The sequence below is a fragment of the Convolutriloba macropyga genome, chromosome 7, assembly GCF_964194025.1.
Source record: "Convolutriloba macropyga chromosome 7, txConMacr16.3, whole genome shotgun sequence".
NCBI lineage: Eukaryota > Metazoa > Xenacoelomorpha > Acoela > Convolutidae > Convolutriloba > Convolutriloba macropyga.
The window spans coordinates 26668077-26684189 of NC_134474.1; the positions used below are offsets into that span (position 1 = coordinate 26668077).

The 16113-nt window shown below is 37.5% G+C and overlaps 2 protein-coding genes across 3 annotated transcripts in view; one reads left to right on the top strand and one right to left on the bottom strand.

The window, feature by feature from the left end:
• The window catches only part of LOC142342736 (uncharacterized), a 467082-nt gene that overhangs the window by 338952 nt on the left and 112017 nt on the right, over nucleotides 1-16113 (bottom strand). The gene's annotated exons all lie outside the window — the stretch shown is intronic.
• Nucleotides 1-16113, top strand: part of LOC142342737 (glutamate receptor 3-like) — a 106338-nt gene that overhangs the window by 88038 nt on the left and 2187 nt on the right. The gene's annotated exons all lie outside the window — the stretch shown is intronic.

Below are 16113 nucleotides of genomic sequence, written 5' to 3' on the forward strand. Positions count from 1 at the left end.
TTTTGGTTTTTGTATGCGATTTTCCGCTTGACCGATTTTTCGTCTGACCCATTTGACTTTCAGTCCTTAAAAACGGGATTAACAGGTAGCACCCAGCGGACATTAAGGTTTATTTAGAGACCCTTAGCCGATTTAAGTAGTCCTACAAGTTCTTAGTGTGGTGAAGCTACTGGGAAGGTCGTATTATAAGGTTAAAAGGTCATTTTTAGGAGTTTTTGAGCCCAAAAAGTTGCATTTTTTCGAGTTTTTTCGTCATTTTTTGATTTTTTTGTCGGACCACTCTAAAATTGACCATAGTCTTAAACTTGAAAAAGGTCTTTTGCAAGACATAAGAACTTTTTATGACTATTTTAAAAGCTATATGTCTTGGTAATCCAATCAAAAACACGCAAATTTAAACTAATTTTCAACTTTTTTCAAGATTTGAAGAATTTTGGTTATTTTTGAGTTTTTTCAGCCCTATGTGTCAAAGAGCCTGCTCAGAGTCAGAAAACTGAATAATGACAGCAAATGAATCGAGTTTTAGCAATTTTTTTGGTAAACCTTTTTTTCAAATTTTCGGAAATTTTTTTCATGTTTGTGATACCTCAAACCGTGAGGCAAGTAATTGAGTAGCGGTTACTAGACTAAATTTACGGTTTGGAGTCGCGACACAAATCTACTTTCCAATGCTCAACTTAAGATTGACACTATGAAAGTTTTCATGGATATCTGGTACTATTCCAATTCTGTTTTCTAGCTAGGAAAGCTGACACAATTCCACTAATAGTTTATCGTAGTTCAAAAAAAGAGGTTTTGATAAGCAACTGATATCAAGAGAAGAATATATGCGAATTAAGTTTACAGGGATCAACAAAAGTGGGATGTGTGAACAGACATGAATACTTGACATTTAAGTCGAAGATAAAATGTAATTGAATGAATGGGTAAAAGTAATCTGTATACATCCTAGACTAAGAAGGTCATCAAATTTGGTACATATCAGAACATTAATTTATTATATATATATATATATATATATATATATATAAATAAATATATATACATGAAATATCTTTGGCTTTAACAAAATTTGAAAACATAGGTTATCAAATTTAAATTATGCATATAAAATAATAAAAATGTTTGCTGGTTATTGTAAATAATAGAAAATTGGATGAGAAGCTGCCAAGGAAAGTGCAAAGCGGAGAATGAAACTTGAACATACAAACGAGAGAGTATTCCAGGGTACAAAATTAACAAGCAATTGAAACACTTTAGCGTCTGAAATAAACAAAAACAAATAGTTTTAACTGAAACGGTGTCACAATGAGTGACAAACTCTATCATAAACAAACAAACTGAAATTGTAGTTTTCTAAATTAAATTGAATTGTTTACTGAGCATGAAGTTCTGACTATCAAACTTTATTTTCCGCGTCAAATACGCTCATGCTAACTTTTCGTTCATAGTCAGCATAATCGTAGTCAAGTGGAGAGCTTGAGAGGGGTCGAATGCGGAAATCATGTGAGCTAACCACAGGAACTTCAGATTCCGTTTCTTCGACTGGTGAATGAGACGCCTCTTCTTGGATTACAGTTTCTGTCGCTGGATTTGTTTTGATTTCTTCGAGACAGGATCGGATTCAGCATCGCTTACCGAGCATACTGAGCTTCCGAAATCGTAATAGTCAAGAGAGCGACAAATTCTTTTGCCAACCGAGGATGAGGGTGTTGTCACGGATGAGGCAGCAGAAGTGTTCGGAGTGGCTGAAGTTTTGCTGACTTGTCCTCGCGTTACCAATGGCTGTGGCATTGTAGGCTTTTTGGTACTCGTGGATTTAGAGATATTGCTGTTGGCAGACGAAACTCCTGATGTATTATCTGCTTTTCTATGTCCGATCTTGACATCGCCAGATATTTCTCTTCAATTCTTTAGAGTGAAAAGCTATCTTCTATTCGTTCGTCATTTCGTAGGATAAGCGGCGTCTTTGAGCCAATTTCAATAAGGAAGTGTTTCGATCTGCTTTCGTGCCGAAATTGGCTATGTCAATATTGTGTACTCTCACTTCGCAGGCTCCGGGTTTCTGGATTTTTTTGGTGGTAGATGTACGGAGGACAGTACTCCCAGGCGCCAAAGTATCTCATAGTTCTCTGAAGTCCTTCTTTTAACGTTTAGTGACCTTTCTGGCAAATTTGAGTTCGCGTGACGTCTCCATGATACCAATTTCTTCTTATGACGGTTGTACCTGCGACCCGCATCCACTTGGGCTCGGTTCATGGCTTCTTCTCTGAGGATATCGCTCTTGTCTCCTGACACCCATAAGGGACAGTATCGGCGTCTAAATAGTGGTTCAGTGTTTGTTCATATGTTAGGTTTGATTATTTGGGTACTGTACTTATATTACTAAGTGGTGTTTGGCCTTCTGCCAAATTGGAAGGGTATTACATTGGTCTTTTGCTTATATATGTAAATGACACACTATTGACATTATTGTTTCTTTAATTGTGAATTTGTTGTTGTTTTTTAGCTAACTTTATGCTATCTAAGCATCTCCGAAAGTTAAACGTTCCAATAATCCAATGGCTCGATGATTGTTTGCAGGTGCTGTACTTATGTTAATGTTATTTTGTTTGCAGAAGTTATTAACGTTTTTTTCCCATTAAACGTCTAGCTTTGGTACATTTTATTATTGCGACGAACTCCATGAATTTGAATGTATTCATCTAAAAATTTAACAACGTTAGGTTCATTTGTTTTATCAAATACTTCTACGGTATGGTATTTTGAAAAGCGATCAATACATGCGAGGAAATATATGTCTTGGCCTTTTTCACTCGCTCCGCCAAAGTCTATTTGAATTTCCTCATTGGGTTCTGAACAGTTTACATGTGGTTTCACCTTAGATGCTTGAAATATCGGTTTAAAATTCTTACCAATATCCGTATAGGGTTTACATTTTGCCGCCTTCTTCAAAACATCCCAATGCATGTACGGCCAGAAAGCGTATTGGTCAAATGTTATCATCCCCCGGCTCCCGGGATGTGTGAGATGAAGCGATTATAAAACCACCTCATGAATTGAGTTGGGCCTCGCAACCATTTTGTCCACACACACACATCCGGACTTGACGTGAAGGTCGTGCCAGTAAGAATGCAGCTGTGGACTGACGTCCTTGCATCGGTGATCATTGGAGGATAAAGTCTCGTACCTCTTTCAATACGGCATCAGTACTGGTCAGCACTGCGAGGAAGCCCTTTGTAAAGAGCTGTGTTAAGTTTTTTCCAAAGACTTTCACCTTGAAAAGCTGTTGGGGGTCGTTGGCCCTTCATTCGTTGATCGAGTCAAGTTCACTGCTGAATTGGGCGTTGATTGGAAGGTCACACGTTCAGTTGTTCCGGTGAGAGTCAGAGCGAAGTATTAGTGGCGCTCTTGTTGGAATGATTTTTTACTAGATTGTGCTGCGTATGCAGAATTGGAGAGAAGCAACTGATTTCTGCGGAAATTTAAGGCAGAAAGCAATTTGGAGTGGTTTATTTGGTGAGTATTTTAGGCACGTATGGAATGTGTGTTATTTACCGTGTTGAAGTGAAGTGATTGATAGTTTGTGTGTGCGGAATTTATATAAATTGCTGCAATCGCGTCACAAATGCGGGTAATTTTCGCAACCGCAAATTCTTCATCAAATCTGTTTTTATTTGTGCTTTTTGATTTGGTTGGCGGGAAAAGTAATCTAACCATTTTGGCACCTGGTATATTCTCAATGTTAAAGTCAAAAGGTAACAATCGATCTACCTAACGTGTGAGGCGACTATTATAGGATTTGTTGGATCTATGTTATTTCATGATGGATAATAATGCTCTATGACCTGTGATGACAGTAAATTACTTCCGAATAAATAGTAATTAAAATATTCAACAGACCGCAGCACTAGAAATAGTTCTAAGTCACTAACACTGTACCGTTCCTCATTTGAGTTAAGGAATCGTGATGCAAATGCAATTTTGTGCCAACCTGTGGTGATCGCTGTTCTTATGCAGCACCTAAACCTAGGCGCATCGCATTTGATGCGGGTTTCCTAGTGTGGATTATAACGTGTAATTTCTGTGGCGTTCGCCACTTTGTTTTTCTATGTGTTGGAAATGTGTTTCTGATTCATTATTCCAAATGAATTTAGTGTTTTTTAAGGAGTGGTCAAACCGGGTGACATAATTGTGACAGATTAAGTATGAATTTGCCTAAACAATGAACTGATCCTAAAACTGAGTGTAATTGTTTTATATTTTTAGGTACTGGGAGATTTAGAATTGCTGAAGTTTTTTACTTTAGTGTTGCGATTCCAGATTGGCTAAACTTATATCCTAACCATTCTTTTTCTGTTTTAGCAAAGTGACATTTAGGCAGATTAATTCTAAGGATGTCCTCGTCAAGTTCTTTCAAACATTTGTAGACTAACTTTAGAGGGTCCTCCTTAGAACCATGGCTAACAATAAGGATATCATCTATGAAACAATGTGTATTTTTAAGTCCAGCTAAAGTATAATCCATTACCTTTTGCAATAATGCCGGCATGTTAGTGAGACCATAGAATCCGGTAATAGAACAATATGTGCCGGTACAATCACCACTAAATTTATTAAAGTTGCAATGGCGAGAGTTTTCCGGGTCTAAATTCAATTGACTGTAAGCGTATTTTAAATCCAGTGTTGAAAAATATGCGATTTCATTTGACGCGTTTGTAAAAAAATTTTGTTGTATTGGGTCTATTAAATTGTCAATATTGGGCATTTGGTACTTGTTTTTGTTTATTGGCTTGTTTAGAATTTTCGAATCTAATGCTAATCAACGGTTTTATGACAATTAACTGTTATGACAATTGGGGATATGAAACTTTAATCAGAGCAACTATATATTTTATGACGTGTTTTTCATCTATCAGTTGTTTGAATTCTAAAATTACTAAAAGTTGAAGATTTATGGGAACTCGTCTTCCCTTCTGATGAGTGGGAGTAAAATTTTTAGGAAATGTAGATTTGACAGAGTGTTTGTGAGATTTGCCGATTCTGGATATAAAACATGGAAAATCAAGGGCTATTTGTTGTTTGATCGGCCACTGGTTTAGATCAATGTTTAATACTTGTTTCGATTAAGTTGAGGAGAGTCCGAGTTCTGGCAATAAATTCCGGCCGACTATGGTTCTATGTCCGTCTTCGACAACAATGACGTCGACATTTTTGGCTACCCAATCGTTACATTCACTGTGGTATTGATTACACTAGTTGATTTGATTAAATCCTTAGAAAACCTTTTGAGATCTTGAAATGCCAACGATTTGTCCAGTGACTCTCTTTGCTGTTCATTATCAACGCGTTTATTAGGCTTTAGGTAATTATAGTGCAAACGCTCAAAACTCACGAATGCTTTTGTTTCTTTGTTCCCAAAATAAATTTGCATTTTGACTGTCTCTACTTCTCTCAAACTGTCACTATATGAGATGACTGCTACACAGTTTTCATCTAAGTCGTCGTAGTCGGAATCGTAATTTGAATCGTGGACATTTTGCTGTTTTAACATGAAATCAATTTGATTCAACTGTTCTTTTGCAGTTGCAGATGTTCCGACCATTGCAGCTTCTCATGATGCATCATCAACATTATTGACTCTTGGCTCCGGTTTTATTGGGTACTTCGGCTTACGACAAACCTTCGCGAAATTGCTTGTGATTCTACAATCTTTGCAGAATTTTTCCCTGGGCCATTTTGACGTTGACTAGGCGGCCAAGCATACCCACAATTCGGAAAAATTATAGGCTTAAAGTTATTCGTGGTTGGTCCAGGATGGTTCCATGATTTTTGGATACTATTGGTAGACGGGTTCCGAGTTGATTAGGCACTGTAAATGCCAAAGTCCCCGATTTTTTAGTTGGTTTTGAATACCCATCTCAATGTTTATTGCTAGTTCCACTGCTTTCTTGGCTGTTCTTGTTTCCTTTAACAGTTCCCGTCTCCATCCTACATATTAGCAATAAATACATCACGGATGATTGACTCCTCATGACAACCCAGGTCGCAACTTAGGAAAAGTTCGCGGAGACATCCGTAGAATTTTTCTACTGGTTCTCCTTGGAGTTGTTTTCGCGTAAGAAAGGTGTACCGATCGAAGGTTAAATTCCTGTGTTTGGTGAAGACATTATTGAGGGTTTCCCAGAGGTCTTTCGTGGAAATTTGATCAATTTGAACTGTTGGTTCTTGAGAACCAAAAATCAGTCGGCCTTCCGTGCCTAAACTAAGGTATGTAAGTGAGACGGCTTTACTATCGCAGATTTTCCATTGTTTATCGTCGCATAGAATTCCCTGTGTTTCGTTTTTTTTGACACTTGTTAAGCCATGCGCTTTTGAGTTGCTCGTTTCGTATTCGACAACCTCTCTCACATTGGGCCGTAGTGCTGTCCACGTCTTATTCGTAAATTGACTCGGGAGGAAAGGAGACTTTGCAGTGGGTGTTTGTCGTAATATGTCAATTGACATGCCTTCCTTTGCTAGTATTGCCAAACTCAAAATTGTCCTCCATCTCTCTCATCTCAATGGGGGTTCTAGAGTTGGTCGATCCCAGAACGGTTCTATCTTAAGTAGAGCGCGTTCTTTATTTGCTGACTGCACAATGTGATACCTCAACCCATGAGGTATGTAATTGTTTGCAATTTGGATTTGCGACACGAATCCACTCTCCAATGCTCAGCAAGAGATAGCAACTATCAAAGTTTATATGGAATTCTGTTACGATTCCAACTCAATTCAAGAGAGGATTATAGGCGAATGGAATTGACAAGCGTCAACAAAATTGGGATGTGTGAACAAACTTGAATACTTGACTTTTTAGTCGGAGGTAAAATGTAATTGAGTGAATGGGTAAAAATCATTAGTATACATCCTAGATTGTGAAGGTCATCAAGTTTGGTACATATCAAAACATTAATTTATCATATTTATCACAATATTTCATGTTTATGGATCCTTATAAGACAGTGAAAATAGTTCAGGCTTAAAATGAGGATACTGTATAGTTTCATGAGACAATGAAATATTTCTGACGATATTAATATCACGAATTTTAGCAAGATTTCATTAAAATTTGCATTTATATTTAATTTTGTCCTTTTCTGAGTTTATCAATCATTACTTGCCAACGAAATTTTCAATTCCTGCAGCTGGGTTACGTGAAAGAATGGTTTTGAACTTTTTTATCTCTGCAAAATCTAGAAACTATAAGTTTTGCACTTTGCAGTTTTTTTGTATATGATTTAATTACCAATAAGGCTAGAAAACTAAAAGTTGCAGAGTGGAAATTCACCATAGAAAATATTCTTAGCTCTCTCTCTCTCTCTCTCTCTCTCTCTTTCTCTCTCGCTGTGTCATTTGGGCTTCTTTCCTTTTTTCTTGATCACGTTTTATCTATCTCACACTATCTCTCTCTCTCTCTCTCTCTCTCTCTCTCTCTCTCTCTCTCTCTCTCTCCTTACCTTTTTTCTTGATGCCGCACATCAGCTGCTGTTGTGGCGCGTTGTCATCATCTATTACCCTCATTAACGTTGATTTATAGTAGAATGTTTTTTATCATAAATGACTTCACTGGCACTGTTTTAGGAAATTTTCCTTAATTGCTCTCCAAAGAAGTTTGTAGCAATTATATTAAAGCGGTTGGTCTTTTTAATGCGATTTTTCTCGTGACCGATTTTTTGTCCGACCCTTAAGACTTTTCGTCCTCAGAAACGGGATGAAGAGGTAGCGCCCCGTGGGCATTATTTCTCGTAGACCGTTCAGCTCACTAGACTCCAAGTATGCGATTCACAGAAGTTTTGGAGACGTATACTTAAGGTGTGAAAGGCTGCACTCACCTCACGCCCTTCCAAATAAGCTAAAGCTAGCCTGACTAAACCGTGGCTGACTACAAAAGGAGGCAACCGCTCGTCGGTCGTTTGAGAGCAATTTGCCCGACGTTGGTCGGTTATGGTCTATTTTTGCCGGCATGTTTCTGTAATTCAATCAAACAAAAATTTGTTAGCTGATCTTTTGTTTATCCATAAGATACTAATCTCTGCTTCATCTCATTAATAGGAAAGTAGCTGATTATAAAAAGAAAAAGAAAATGGTCGATCGTTTGTGTTTTCTGCTTCAACCACTTTTGGATTTTCTCCGTTTGTGCCCCCCATCTTAGTGGGCGCATATCATTTGCAGCCCCCTGTCATACATCATAAATTAATTCAGTGCAGTACATTTATTATACGATGTACTTAATTTATTTTAGCGTACTTTTTCCTGAAGGGCATGTGTATAAGTCAATGTTATTTCACATGCTAGTCTGTTATTCCCATCTCCCATAGCGGGAAATTATTGTTCATGTTTGCTATGACTTCTGTAATACCAGTTGCCTTAATACTCACTCTTTTAGTTTTGCACTTCGTGAACAGTTGCTCAATTCAACTTATTCTTCATTAACTGTCTTTACTAATCAAGTAAAGTAGACAAATAATTACCAAGCGATTCGCTAAGCGGATTGATTTAGAAATTGTGTAAAGCGCACTCGCCGCGCAAGTTAGGATATAAAACATGATCGTCACTCGCGACTCAAGATTAAGTACGCAATCTCATATGCGTACGACATAGCGCAGTCAGCAACTCAGAAGCGGACCCCACTTGGCATTGAGCCATTTTGGGATAAACCTAGGGCAGACCCTCCGTTGAAATGGGAAAAGTGGCAGATGCAGGCCAAGTTAGCTCTTCTTGCGAAGGAAAATATTACACTAGACACTTTATTGGAACCAAAACCCGAAACAGTACAATTACCACTTGAACCTATCTATGAGGATACGGTAACAGGATCATCGGCACAATCGGAGAGGGAAAGATTGGTGAGGAACGCTCAATCAAAAATAAACTGGAAGAATCGGTGTCAGAGACAACTGGAGATAGAAGTAATGTGTGGAGATAAACCGTGGGCACAGGCCGATCGAAAGACTGTGTCAATGCTATATCTCAGTTTGGGCACCGAAGGACGTCGAATTGTTTGTAGCCGAAACCCACATCTCAAGATGGACATTCTAACAACAGCAGAACTTTGGACAATCATGGAATCAGCATTCATTCGTCAGCGCAATATCACATTTGATAGGTACGTACTTCTCACTACAAAACAGAAAAGAGGAGAGTCTATCTAACATTTCTTTGGAAAATTGAAAGAACTTTCTGAAAATTGTGAACTCGGGAGTCAAGAAACTCTTATCAGAGATTTAATTATTGCGAATATGTTAGGTCCGGAAATCCAACGGGAAGTGTTGCGAGAAACTCTAGAACCAGCTCAAGCATTACGTTTGGCCATAAATAAGGAATTAGGTCAAAGAAACCAACTACAAATTACAAACTCGCAATCTGCTCCGCAGGTTAATGCAGTAATTCCTCAACGACCTTTTCGACCACCGAGTCAACGGCCGACTACATCTAGTTTTACTCGACCACCAAATCAACTCTGCAGAAACTGTGGTTTAACTTGGTCAGCAAATCATAAAGTCAAGTGTATTGCTAGAGGCAAGACTTGCAATAACTGTGGTCTACAAAATCATTTTTCGCGAGTGTGCAGGAAACCGAAGTCATCATCAAATAAACCCATCCGATCTAATGTTAACTCTGTTGAAGAAACTTCAGCTGACCAAACGGTAATTGCCATACAAAATATGAATTATAACCCGCAATGCGAATCAGATTACGATAGCTCAGATGATAATATGATCGCAAGCATCGCAAGTAACGCAATACAGATTGAACCAAAGAACACCATCTTGCAAATTGGTAATACCCAAGTTGGACTTCTCATTGATTCAGGCAGTGTATGCAGTATTTTACACAAGTCTCTTGCTTCGGAAATAGTGGAAAATTCTCCCCTTGCTCGATGGTTGATGATAGCGCCTCCCCAGGAACTCAAAACATTTTCAAACGAACCCAAAAACGTGACGGGTATGATACAGGCACCAATTGCGAGCAATGGATGGCGACTTGAAGAAGCTGAATTTGTGGTAGTCCGTGACGGGCTAAAACCACTAGTTGGTAGTGACCTATTTGACGCTCTCGGAATCTCTAACTCAAATTCCAAAATATGAAGGTAGTATGGTCAACACTATCACATCTCAAAGTCCATTTAAAACACGTATTGTAAAAAAATTTCCTCAACTTATTACACGTATTGGTCGCTCAAAAATACACATCGTTAAATCTAAATTCCATCGAAATTTTCAACCGAAACATCAAAAGGGTAGAAGAGTACCCATTAATTTACAAGAACGAGTAAATAATGAAATTAAAAAACTTCTTGAAGAAGGACATATAGAAAAATTGAATAACTGTTCTGATCAATATTTTATTTTACTTATTGTAATCACAGTTAAACGAGATCAAACAATAAAGTTAGCATTGAATTCCAAAACTCTTAATAAAGCAATACACAAAAATAAATATCAGATGCCAAATATTGAAACACTTATGGATTCCATATCACGAATAATAACAAACTACAAAACAGAACCAGCGGATAAAATATACTTCTCTACTATAGATCTCAAATATGCATACAGCCAACTAAATCTACACCCTGAAACTGCTAAACACTGTAATTTCAATATTGTAAGTGGTGACATGACAGGCACATATCGTTTCAAAACGGGATTTTATAGTCTTACAGACATGCCTGCCGAGTTTCAGAAGGCAATGGATTACACTTTGATTGGCCTTAAAAATACATTTTGTTTTCTAGACGACATCTTAATTGTAAGTAAAGGTTCTGAAGATGATCACTTCCAACCTGTATTAGATTGTCTTAAAAAACTGGACGCAGATAATCTCCGAATTAACCTTCCTAAATGCCACTTAGCGAAGAAAAAAATTTCCTGGTTAGGATATAATATAACTCAATCTGGGATATCACCACTCGAATCTAAAACATCCTCTATTATGTCATTACAACCACCTAATAAACCTAAAAAATTACGCTCATTTCTCGGTTCAGTCCACTATATTAGTAAATTTATTCCCAATTTAGCTCAACTCTGCCACCCTCTAAGACCTCTACTTCGTAAGTTAACTAAATACATTTGGACTGACGCTCATACTCTACATTTTAATGCCATAAAAACTCGCATAGCAAATCATACAGAAAACATTCACTATAATCCCCAACTCGAAACACGAATCAAATGTGATGCTTCTCGCTCTGGATTGGGAGCAGCACTAGAACAACTAACAGTTGATGGTTGGAAGCCGATCTTTTTTGCATCAAGATTTTTAAATAGTAGTGAAGAACGTCATAGTATTAACGAATTGGAACTTCTTGGGGTAGTATGGTCCATAGAATATTTTAAAAATTATTTGTATGGTAAAGAGCTCACTATTATCACCGCGCATTACATTCTATTTTAAAAGAACATCGATCAAATAAAAGTTACAATAAATGTTATCACGCTGGGTTGATCGTCTTTTGCCTTATCAATTCTCAATAGAGCATCCGCCCGGCGCGAAGATGGGACTAGTTGATTACATCTCTCGAAATCCATATCAACCACCAAAAAGTGTTTCAAAATATGATGAGGAATTTTTAGTCGCAACATTATCAAGCATACACTCTGATGCTCAACTACTTCAACAAAAACACAACCTTGTAGCTCATTCACTTAATAAATTATATTTTGATATTGATGGTGAAAATAAAAATTCCACCACTAATACTGAACAAGTTTTAAATATAGATTATGTCAAACCAAATCCTCAAACAAAAGTTAACGAATTATTCGCCCCGCGAAACAATAGTTTAAAATTATTCTCAAAACAAAAATCTAACTTTGACATAAAGTCCGCCCAGCGTGTACGCTTAACAAATGTTAGTTCAAATCTCGCGGCGCGAAAATACAACTCTAATGTAACCTCCCTTAAATTCAATAATCAGTATAGTCAACACGCCTCGCGCGTACATTTAACTCATAATATTACATCACTCGCGGATCAAAATTGTAACTCGGTTTTTAATCCCACTAATAGTATTGATTGTACTAGTGCACATGATCAGCGAGTACATTCAACTCAAAATGAATCAGTATTCGCACATACATATCCTACTTCAAAAGTAAACACTTCCAAATTAATTAATACCAATTCTGATCTCGCATCGCGAGTACGCTTTTCATTTAACAAATTAACACCCGGAAGGCATAATACTTTATTAAATACTCAAAAGACTAGATTGCATTCTTCAGATGCCTCTTTTGCAAAGCAAGTTACTAAATACCAAATTCATTCTAAATTTGCGTCACATAGTCTACCATTTACAATTAAACCTTTACAAATTGGGTCTCAAATGCTTGTAGAAACAGGAAAAGCGTCACTCGCTTACCAAAATACTCCTAAATTTGCTTCAATAAGTCATTCTCACTTGTCAATCAAAAATCAGTCTCAAATTCCTACCTTCATTAGTAAGCCACCCTCAAATACTTTAAGTAACTCACGTGCTCAATTAACAAACAACAAACAAGTGCTTTTTGCCCAAACTCAACCTGAAATTCAGTTGTCTTCCTCTTTGTCAATCAATTTAATTGAAAAAACTCAACTCTCATCAACAATGAGTCAACAAGCTTCATCTCTAAAGGGAAAATCCATTGCATCCCGAACAACAAGAGCTTCGCCCCGCGTATCATTTACGGATAATGCAACAACAAGCACGCCACGCAGATCATCATCTCATTCAAATCTAAGCACCCCACTCACGGATAGCCCCCAAGTTGTGTCCTTTGAGAAAGTGGTGGGCAAGGTGTTCAACAAAGGGCTAATCGCATCCCTAACAAGCAAGGATGCAGTTCTGAAGGAGGTTCGGGATTGCATAATCAGGGGAGATGAAGAACGATTAAAGGCCCTCAACCCGTATCTCCATAGCTATTGGCGGGACCCTCATGTGACTGGCGGATGTGTTTGTATGGACGAGAAGGTAGCCAAACCGAACGCACTCAAAGATGCACTCATTGAAGATTTGCATGCGAGTCACCCAGGTAGCGGGGGGATGGTATGTATGGCTCAGCTCTGCTGGTGGCCATACATGAATCGTGATTTGCTTGTCAAAGCAATAGAGTGCAAATCTTGCATTGCTATCGGTAAAAATTTAAAATCTGTTATTCCAGCCAAACAATTTAAAGCACATACACCATGTATAGTTCCGAACCAAGAAATACAAATAGATTTTGCAGGACCCATTAATAACGAAAAAGAACATGAAATATACATTTTAACATGTATTGATAGATTTTCAAAATATCTTTCTGCAGAATTAGTTTATAATGCAAATGCATCGAATGTAAAAAAATTTCAAGATAATTATATACAAATTCATGGAGTCCCTCGTTCCTTAAGAATAGACCAAGCTCGTTGTCTTGTAGGTAACCAAGTAAAAAATTTTTGTATGAAAAATAATATCACATTAATACCAGCTCCGGCGAATGACCATCGTGCAATAGGACTAGTTGAAAGACTTATTGGTACTATTAAACAACGCTTAGCATGTATAAAAGAAGCAAATAAAGAATTAAATTTGTTCACCATTAAAGCAGCATTAAAATCAATTATATACCAGCTTCGCATATGTAAACATAAAACAACTAAGCTTTCGCCACTCGAATCTCACTTTGGGCGCAAAGCCAATACACCGCTGAGTAATGTAAGTACTCAACCAAAGTCATCTGATCTAAGTTATGAAAAAAATTTTAATCATTATTTAGATGAAGAAACAGTAACTCCTAATGAATTGTTGCCGGAGGAACACTGGGGAAACAGCCGTAGCGACGATGAAATCGAGCGCAACATGTGCAAAGCAACAAAGGACGCTACCACACGTGAACGTCTAGCAACCGACAATGAATCCCGTTTCCTTCGCACCACAAAAGCGCATCGTCCACTACCTCTAAAAGAACACGCCGTACAGTTGAACATTGCTCGGAAGAAACATCTCCATAAAAGATCCAAGAAAAATCTTGATGGTTTGTATGAGGTGTTGGCTCCAGGATCGGTGGTACAAAAGACCGATCAAAACACTTCTGTCATTCGCAAACCGGGGAAATGGAAGTAACAGTGCGCAATAGTGATATTGCCAAATTTGGTACTCGGGAAGAACGGAAAACAAAATTAACCGAATATATTAACCATCGAGGACCCCGCACGCAGAAAAGACAACTGAGGCTAAGATACTTAGCCACATAAAAGAGTCCAGGCGCATACAAACGGGAGACCGAAAAATGCAGCATCGCAAGCGAGAAACGAAGCGGTGTCTCATCAAATAAATCAAACATTGCTCGCGCAAGTCGAGTACGTATGCCCAAGTATTACCCGAAAGTCCCGAGGCTGCTCCCGAACAGCAAATCATAACTGGAGAAGTATTAATCGCACCCCCTCCTACAAATAACCAACCAGAATTAATCTTGTCATCTCCATCGGCTCCAGCGATAGTATTACCACAAATACCCACAAGAGCAACAAAACGGACTAGAAAAAGTCCTAAATATTATGGATACTACAAAGAAGACTCGTCTGGTGAATCTACTAATTCGTGTCCCCCGAACTTTGCTCCACCCCGCAAGAAACGACGCGTAGGAGATATTGAATCGATACAACCTTCAGTTGTACAAACAGTTGTTGACACAGCAACGCGGGTTGAACACATAGAAAATGACTTCCCATCGCCTATCATAGGACAGGTATCACCAACAGATCCTCGTATACGACCAGCGGATCACAGTACATCAAATGAGCTCATAATTGATGAAGAAGACTTGTGAAAACTTTGAATAATTAAAACTTGATACATTATTATTTATGACTAGCTATGATAACCAGTAAATATATTGTTGATACTATTTAACCGGTGAATAAGTATTAATATTATTCATATTGTTATTAAAATTTTATTTTACGCAATTTTAATTTTCATTGAAGCGGGAGAAATGTCATACATCATAAATTAATTCAGTGCAGTACATTTATTATACGATGTACTTAATTTATTTTAGCGTACTTTTTCCTGAAGGGCATGTGTATAAGTCAATGTTATTTCACATACTAGTCTGTTATTCCCATCTCCCATAGCGGGAAATTATTGTTCATGTTTGCTATGACTTCTGTAATACCAGTTGCCTTAATACTCACTCTTTTAGTTTTGCACTTCGCGAACAGTTGCTCAATTCAACTTATTCTTCATTAACTGTCTTTACTAATCAAGTAAAGTAGACAAATAATTACCAAGCGATTCGCTATGCGGATTCATTTAGAAATTGTGTAAAGCGAACTCGCCGCGCAAGTTAGGTTATAAAACATAATCGTCACTCGCGACTCAAGATTAAGTACGCAATCTCATATGCGTACGACACCCCCAGACGCACGAGCCACATTTTCTATATAATTATTTACTATGTAATGACAGGTGCTCCGTAACTGGGGACGCATGACGTAGCGGGGGAGGGGGGTACAAACGGAAAAGATCCCCATTTTTTTCTTGTTTCAATCCCAATTGGTATCATGAGCATCAGAAACCACTGTTTTCAGACAAAAAAAATCAAAATAGAACAAATGTCTAATAAGAGGAACTATTGCTTTCAATTAGTATAATTAAAAATTCAAAAAAAAACGAATATTTCTCTCGTAAGTATTGCTTTCAATTGCTCTATTTATCTATTTCCAAACAAACGTTTGAGAACGTAATCACAGTTACCACTAAAGAAATATTATGGTATCCAAAAATCAAGGAATTGTTGCCATTTTCATGACATTATTTAGAAAAACATTGACTTTGTTTTTCCGAATATTTTTTGCAAACAATCTTGCTTATAGTTTTTTTTTAAAACCAACAATCCAACTCTCAACCTTAAAACAGTTGTCTAAATATTTTGTAGAACAAAATGAATGCCTCATTACCGCAGCTCGAATGAGTTAAAAGTCTGCAGCTAAAAAGTCGGCAACGTTAAGACTTCAAACAAGTCATTTGTCTAAATCTACAGAACATTAATTTGGAGGCTAGCAGGAACATGATTAGAGGTACAAAGGAAACAAAACCAAAACATA